Source organism: Chaetura pelagica, unplaced genomic scaffold (genome assembly GCF_000747805.2).
Source record: "Chaetura pelagica isolate M959 unplaced genomic scaffold, ChaPel_1.0 scaffold464, whole genome shotgun sequence".
NCBI classification, from domain to species: domain Eukaryota; kingdom Metazoa; phylum Chordata; class Aves; order Apodiformes; family Apodidae; genus Chaetura; species Chaetura pelagica.
The window spans coordinates 68,170-76,593 of NW_009952981.1; the positions used below are offsets into that span (position 1 = coordinate 68,170).

Genomic DNA, 8,424 nt, shown 5'->3' on the forward strand with positions numbered 1-8,424 from the left:
TGCTGAATGTCTGCTGTCACCTCGTCAGGACCCACAGAGACTCACTCAGGGGAGGCACCACATCATCTTCCCATCCTTCCCTCCCCCACAGTACCAGAGCTCCCAGTCTCTGGGACTTGCCAGGATGGCAAAGATGCTAAACTCCACTTACCCAGCGGCCACGTGGATGCGGGGAAGGCGGCGTGAAGGAGCTGCAAAACAGGAGCTGGCTGTGGCAAGGATCTGCAGGACATCAACACAGCTGGAGCCTTTTCACGTTATAAACATTTATTTATAGATGTACAATTGTATAATTAATTCTAAATGGGGAGATACAGCCTCCATGAGTATCCGGTAGGATCTACGCCTTCTCGCTCGTTATTATCCCTGTGTGTCTACTTGGAAAAAAATAAAGAACCAAAAGGTTTTGGTGAGCAGGCTCTGGGCAAGGAATGCTGGCAAGACACCTTCTGCAAAGGTGATCTTCACTTAACCCCTTCCCCGTGATGGCTTCACATCCACCCAATTCCTTCCAAAGGTAGAGGAGCCATTGGAAAAAGAGGAAAAGAAGAAAAACCTCCTTAAAAGAAGAAAAACCTCCTTAAAATCAGGGCCAAGTCGTGGTGGCTGTGGGATGAGAAGGCCTGCAGTTAACAGGAGGGCTGATAAGACTGCAAAATAAATCAGTAGTTGAAGACAGAGCAGGTGGGCTTCTCATGACAAAGGAATAAAACCATCTCACCTCTTCCACCCAGCAGCTGCCGTGCTTTTGATTCTCTCCTCCAAGGGTGCTGGGGGAATGGTTCTCACTGGAAATATCATTTTAGACAAAAATGGAACTGCAGAGTACCAAAAAAAAAAAAAGGAAAAAATATCCAGTTTATTCCACAGGAGGCAGCCCTGCTTGTGCTGGCTTTGCTTTGAAGAGTCAGCTCATCACCTGGACCTGCCCAACCACGACCGAGTGAGACGCGCTGCAGAGTTCGGGGGGGGACGGAGGAAAGGTCAGGCCCACCCTGACCACCTCCCCTAGGAGCACTTCTTTTAACAGAAGCAACAGAAAGCTCAGTTTCTTAGGAATTAGAAGTATTTCCCAGGTCTCCTCTAGGAAACGTTGGTGTCAAGGCCACGGCCACGCTGCCAACCTGCTGGGTGAGGAACCCCGAGCGCAGGACGCAGACACGCACGCACACAAACCCCAACAAAGGGAGACAGCTGGTGGCAAACCCTCTTTGCAGAGCCACCACTGCCCACTGATTACGAGGCAAAATTAAAGCAGACTCTGCGGAAAAAAAATAAAGAAGTTATGTGCACAAACAAACCCAATGACTGGTGAGCAAAAAAAAAGAAAAGCATCCAGGACAATCCTTCCCGCCACCAAGCGCGATGCCGGGGCTCAGCTGACGCGCTGACGCTGCACAACCACACCACAGATCTGGACAGTTTCCCTGATGCCTTTTGTTTGTTACCCCCTCCAGATTGGGAATTTCTTTTATGAAAATCCCAAGGGCAGGTGTGGCCATCCCAAGCTTGCAGAAATGCCACTGGCCTCCAGGAAGCAAAGGACAGGAACTGCAAAACGAGTCTTGTTTGAGTGTGTCGGGCAGGAAAGCGCTGCAGAGCGAGACACCCCGGCAAGAGACTTCCTGCTCCCCCGCTTACCAAGCCAGGCAGAAAACAAAATAATTTAATCATCCAACCCCTGCATAGTTTAAAAGTACAACATATATACAGCTATAAATTAATTCTAAATAGATTATATTTTCTTTTTTCAGAGTTTTGTTCTATCACCAAATCGTCCCGATTTCTCTCTCCGTCGGCAGTGACCAGTGCGGTCGGGAAGGGTCTCCTGCTTCGTGGCCTCTGCAGTTAGTTGGTGTTATTTTACACTCTACTGTTCTCAGGGTTGTGGGATCCCAGGAGCAGGGAGACTGTCGCACGCGAGCGGCGTGGGAAGGGGAGGAGGAAGCTGGGCAGCTTGACTTCCTGTCCTGATTCGCTGCCCGAGACGCAGGTCGAACAGTGGAGACAGGCAGAGAGAAGAAAGAGGGCGGTTGTGCGTTGCTAATTCTCCAATTTGAAAGATAAGGTTTGATTCTTTTAAATATCAAGTCTGTCACCAGGGCTCAGTGAACTTCCCCAAGAGTCTTCAGGCATTTCAAGAGTCTGGGAACGAAAGCAGTAGCGGGGTCAGTGTCGGGACCATCAAATGGCACCGTCCCTCTCCCCTCTTCCTCCTCCCCCCAACCCATTGCAGGCAGCAGCTTTTTCAGTTGTGCTACTTCACAATGCAGCAGGACCCTCTGCCCACCAGCAGCTCTTTCCAGACCATAGGGACAGAGAGGGGATGAAAGAAGAGCAGGTAATTAATGCTGGTCTCTTGTGAAAGAGAGGCGCAGTTATCAAGAGAACGGGCATATCAAGATAAGAATGGTTCCAACAACAGGATACACCCAAAAGAAAACCAACCCGGAAGGCCAAACGTGACCCTGAGGATTGGCTTTAAAGGCCAGACCTTCAGATGTGCTCCTCTGGCCAAGGAAAATAAAAAACAAACAAAAACTCCCCTGCTAAACCTCCTCACTCAGTGTCTACAGATCAAGTAGCCAGATGTCCAACGTCCCCACGAAGTCTCTGCAAGCCTAAATGGTGTCCACGCAACTAACACTAGGTGCAAGCTTCACCTCTGATTTATTTTCTACAGAAACCCTGTTTTCAAGTAATTTTGTGGTAGGCTTTACAGCCACCCCAGCAGTATCTGGTAGGTGAAATCAGCTCAGACAGCTGAGCAGAAAAAGGACTCCAAACTCATGGTTTTTATCCAGTCTGCCATGGCCCAGCACACTCAGTCTCACATGTACTATCTGGGCTGGACCTAATTCAAGCTCTCCATGCCCTGCCTCCCCCAGCTCTTCCAGACTCCCCCTCAAGCTGTTTTCACTTTGATTCCCAGTTTAACACAGTCAGTTACTTCTACAACCTGCTGTGAGTTCTGGCCATTTGCTTTGTTCAACTTAAGTGTCACGGGAAGGCAACAGGGGGAAGGGGGACAAGGAACATCTGCTTGGTAGGAATCTATTCCCTGTCATCATAGTGCATCAAGTGCCAGGGGATAACAGCTTTTTCAGTAAAACAGACAATAAAGCAACCAAAACAAGGTTCATTAAAAGGTGGTGTCTGGCTGCCAGGGCCAGTAAAACACTTCCAAGCAGCCGAGGCGTGCGCGGCCCCGACATGGAATGCGCAGCTGAGTCGCCAACATGCCCGGGGCCTTTTGCTCTGTTCCTAGAGACCCAACACCAACAGTGCCAGAGAACACAGGGAGCTGGGAGAGAGCCAAGGGTGTTGGCATGCAAGCTAAACCAAATCAATTTCTCAATTAACGAGTGAGGGATGGGGGTGCTCCTTCCCCCCCCCCCCCCCTCACCCCCCCCCCCCATGACGCATCCAGGGGAGACTCGCAAAGGTCTGCGTCTCAGGCAGGGGTTTGAGTGAGTGTGACAAGCACTAGGGTGCCCTGCTCTGCTGCCAGGGGAAGCATCACCAGCTGGTACTCAGACCTCCGTGGAGTGGGCTGGTGGTGACTATGCGTGCAGAGAGGCTTGAACGTCTGACAGTCTGCTACAGCTGGGGGTGCCCATCTTCTGTGCTCGCTGGTACAGATCCGAGTCTCCGAAGTAGCGTGCCCGGTACAACAAGCCTTCCTCTGCAAAGGGAAAAGCCCAGAGTTACAGAGGCCATGAGGAAGGAGACCCACCCACCAGGACACATCCCACCACGGGCTCTGTTTGGGAACAGGAGGCACTTCAAGGCTCCCTGAAGCACAGGATGAGGCTGAGGAAGTGCCCCGTGCCCTTTAGGACAGGATGGGCGTAATATCTGCTGACAGCTCATCCATCCCCGGGAAAGCCCTGGGAACCTGGCAGGACCTGCCCCTAATCCCAGGAGGGACACAAGGCAGCCTACACAAAGGTTACCCCAAAAGCATGGGGAAGAACCACAGAAGCTCAGAGCTCAGTGCACTGGCCTCATCTGGCACCACTGGGGGGGTCTAGCAGCCCCTCCTACATCCCAGGCCCTCAAAATCCTCCCCCGGCCAGTGCTCCAAGAGCTGGGATCATCACCTGCTGGGAACAGGCAGGCAGAGAAGTCAGGTCACCCCTGTGACTTGGCAAAGAGTTTGCTGCCCTCACTACCTTGCTGCCTGGCTGGGCAGCCAGGTTGTCTCTCCAGCTGCCAGGCTGGGCAGCTGTCCCTCCTGGGACAGGGCATGCAGTGCCAGCCCTGCCACCAGCACCTTCTGAGCAGGGACAGGATGAGGGGTGGAGGGCACCACAGGGCAGCAGGCTTGCAGGCATGGTTCTCCAACAGTAGAATGTTACACAGAGCTATCAGGGTTGAGGGGGGGGCTCCTTAAAATGAGGTGTCTGCAAGCTTCCCTGCTCTACTAGGAAGCAGAGATCTCCAACTGACACAGCAGGGAAGCTGCAGGGCACAACTGCTGTCTGACCAGTTCTACAGCAGCACTGGAAAACAAACCAAAACAAAAAAAACCCCACATACAGGATTTGTCACAAAGTCAGCGACAGAAAAAAAACCACCACACCAAAAACCAGCCAACACCAGAGGAACTGTGTTTACATCACGTTCAAATGTCACTTGAGCATAACCCAGTCCCCAGAAAAAGACCCTTCCAGCTTCATGCAGGACCCTCTGGTCCTGACCCCAACACCACTCACTCTGCTGCTTCTCTTTCCAGCAGTTATTTCGAAGGTTTGCAATGTAATCATCCTCCACACTCCTCTCCACACTCTTCAGGTTTGTGCCCGTGTATTCATCTGCAAAGTTCTCAGATACATAGTAGATGACTTTCAAGTGCTCTGTCACTCTCCTGTGTACGTGACCCACAGACCTAGTTCAGGAAGAAGAGTCAGAACAGTGTAGGACACGCTTCAAGGGCAGAGCAAACAGCTCCCAGCTCTTCCTGATGCACAACATGCCATGATACCAAGCTGCTGGAAACAAGACATCACTCTCTGCCTCCACAGAGTTGAAGGGGAAAGCATTTCTGGTGGAAAAGAAATGCCAATGCAGGGAGAGAAAACTTGCCAGGCCTCTAGCTAGGTGGGCAGAGCTCTGAACACAGACATAACTCTGAGGCAGATTGCCCAAGGCCTAAACCCACTTAAAATAAAGTGTTCATTAGAATTTTCAGCACTAATTAAATCTCTCTGCAATCTCCTTGCTGACGACACCATCAGCTGCTTTTGGTGGTGAGGCCCAAGGATGGTTGCTGAGATGGTTACAGAGCTGAGAGGCTGCTGCTTGTGCAGAATGTGAGCAGCCAGCGAGGCAGGAGAGAAGCCTGGCAGAGTTGGGGGGGAGCTGGCTGCCACAGCTCCCCAGCCACCTCCCCCTGCTCCACCGGGCTGAGGGCCAAGTCGTGGTGGCTGTGGGATGAGAAGGCCTGCAGTTAACAGGAGGGCTGATAAGACTGCAAAATAAATCAGTAGTTGAAGACAGAGCAGGTGGGCTTCTCATGACAAAGGAATAAAACCATCTCACCTCTTCCACCCAGCAGCTGCCGTGCTTTTGATTCTCTCCTCCAAGGGTGCTGGGGGAATGGTTCTCACTGGAAATATCATTTTAGACAAAAATGGAACTGCAGAGTACCAAAAAAAAAAAAAGGAAAAAATATCCAGTTTATTCCACAGGAGGCAGCCCTGCTTGTGCTGGCTTTGCTTTGAAGAGTCAGCTCATCACCTGGACCTGCCCAACCACGACCGAGTGAGACGCGCTGCAGAGTTCGGGGGGGGACGGAGGAAAGGTCAGGCCCACCCTGACCACCTCCCCTAGGAGCACTTCTTTTAACAGAAGCAACAGAAAGCTCAGTTTCTTAGGAATTAGAAGTATTTCCCAGGTCTCCTCTAGGAAACGTTGGTGTCAAGGCCACGGCCACGCTGCCAACCTGCTGGGTGAGGAACCCCGAGCGCAGGACGCAGACACGCACGCACACAAACCCCAACAAAGGGAGACAGCTGGTGGCAAACCCTCTTTGCAGAGCCACCACTGCCCGCTGATTACGAGGCAAAATTAAAGCAGACTCTGCGGAAAAAAAATAAAGAAGTTATGTGCACAAACAAACCCAATGACTGGTGAGCAAAAAAAAAGAAAAGCATCCAGGACAATCCTTCCCGCCACCAAGCGCGATGCCGGGGCTCAGCTGACCCGCTGACGCTGCACAACCACACCACAGATCTGGACAGTTTCCCTGATGCCTTTTGTTTGTTACCCCCTCCAGATTGGGAATTTCTTTTATGAAAATCCCAAGGGCAGGTGTGGCCATCCCAAGCTTGCAGAAATGCCACTGGCCTCCAGGAAGCAAAGGACAGGAACTGCAAAACGAGTCTTGTTTGAGTGTGTCGGGCAGGAAAGCGCTGCAGAGCGAGACACCCCGGCAAGAGACTTCCTGCTCCCCCGCTTACCAAGCCAGGCAGAAAACAAAATAATTTAATCATCCAACCCCTGCATAGTTTAAAAGTACAACATATATACAGCTATAAATTAATTCTAAATAGATTATATTTTCTTTTTTCAGAGTTTTGTTCTATCACCAAATCGTCCCGATTTCTCTCTCCGTCGGCAGTGACCAGTGCGGTCGGGAAGGGTCTCCTGCTTCGTGGCCTCTGCAGTTAGTTGGTGTTATTTTACACTCTACTGTTCTCAGGGTTGTGGGATCCCAGGAGCAGGGAGACTGTCGCACGCGAGCGGCGTGGGAAGGGGAGGAGGAAGCTGGGCAGCTTGACTTCCTGTCCTGATTCGCTGCCCGAGACGCAGGTCGAACAGTGGAGACAGGCAGAGAGAAGAAAGAGGGCGGTTGTGCGTTGCTAATTCTCCAATTTGAAAGATAAGGTTTGATTCTTTTAAATATCAAGTCTGTCACCAGGGCTCAGTGAACTTCCCCAAGAGTCTTCAGGCATTTCAAGAGTCTGGGAACGAAAGCAGTAGCGGGGTCAGTGTCGGGACCATCAAATGGCACCGTCCCTCTCCCCTCTTCCTCCTCCCCCCAACCCATTGCAGGCAGCAGCTTTTTCAGTTGTGCTACTTCACAATGCAGCAGGACCCTCTGCCCACCAGCAGCTCTTTCCAGACCATAGGGACAGAGAGGGGATGAAAGAAGAGCAGGTAATTAATGCTGGTCTCTTGTGAAAGAGAGGCGCAGTTATCAAGAGAACGGGCATATCAAGATAAGAATGGTTCCAACAACAGGATACACCCAAAAGAAAACCAACCCGGAAGGCCAAACGTGACCCTGAGGATTGGCTTTAAAGGCCAGACCTTCAGATGTGCTCCTCTGGCCAAGGAAAATAAAAAACAAACAAAAACTCCCCTGCTAAACCTCCTCACTCAGTGTCTACAGATCAAGTAGCCAGATGTCCAACGTCCCCACGAAGTCTCTGCAAGCCTAAATGGTGTCCACGCAACTAACACTAGGTGCAAGCTTCACCTCTGATTTATTTTCTACAGAAACCCTGTTTTCAAGTAATTTTGTGGTAGGCTTTACAGCCACCCCAGCAGTATCTGGTAGGTGAAATCAGCTCAGACAGCTGAGCAGAAAAAGGACTCCAAACTCATGGTTTTTATCCAGTCTGCCATGGCCCAGCACACTCAGTCTCACATGTACTATCTGGGCTGGACCTAATTCAAGCTCTCCATGCCCTGCCTCCCCCAGCTCTTCCAGACTCCCCCTCAAGCTGTTTTCACTTTGATTCCCAGTTTAACACAGTCAGTTACTTCTACAACCTGCTGTGAGTTCTGGCCATTTGCTTTGTTCAACTTAAGTGTCACGGGAAGGCAACAGGGGGAAGGGGGACAAGGAACATCTGCTTGGTAGGAATCTATTCCCTGTCATCATAGTGCATCAAGTGCCAGGGGATAACAGCTTTTTCAGTAAAACAGACAATAAAGCAACCAAAACAAGGTTCATTAAAAGGTGGTGTCTGGCTGCCAGGGCCAGTAAAACACTTCCAAGCAGCCGAGGCGTGCGCGGCCCCGACATGGAATGCGCAGCTGAGTCGCCAACATGCCCGGGGCCTTTTGCTCTGTTCCTAGAGACCCAACACCAACAGTGCCAGAGAACACAGGGAGCTGGGAGAGAGCCAAGGGTGTTGGCATGCAAGCTAAACCAAATCAATTTCTCAATTAACGAGTGAGGGATGGGGGTGCTCCTTCCCCCCCCCCCCCATGACGCATCCAGGGGAGACTCGCAAAGGTCTGCGTCTCAGGCAGGGGTTTGAGTGAGTGTGACAAGCACTAGGGTGCCCTGCTCTGCTGCCAGGGGAAGCATCACCAGCTGGTACTCAGACCTCCGTGGAGTGGGCTGGTGGTGACTATGCGTGCAGAGAGGCTTGAACGTCTGACAGTCTGCTACAGCGGGGGGTGCCC

At 51.4% G+C, this 8,424-nt stretch overlaps 1 protein-coding gene across 1 annotated transcript in view; it reads right to left on the reverse strand.

Moving 5' to 3' along the window:
- Positions 1-6,873: 6,873 nt before the first annotated feature.
- DNAJB12 (DnaJ (Hsp40) homolog, subfamily B, member 12) overlaps positions 6,874-8,424 on the reverse strand; it is a 14,932-nt gene continuing 13,381 nt past the window's right edge. Inside the window, exon 9 of the mRNA XM_009996402.1 lies at positions 6,874-6,968. The gene's annotated coding sequence lies outside the window, so the exon portion shown is untranslated. The remainder of the gene's footprint in view (positions 6,969-8,424) is intronic.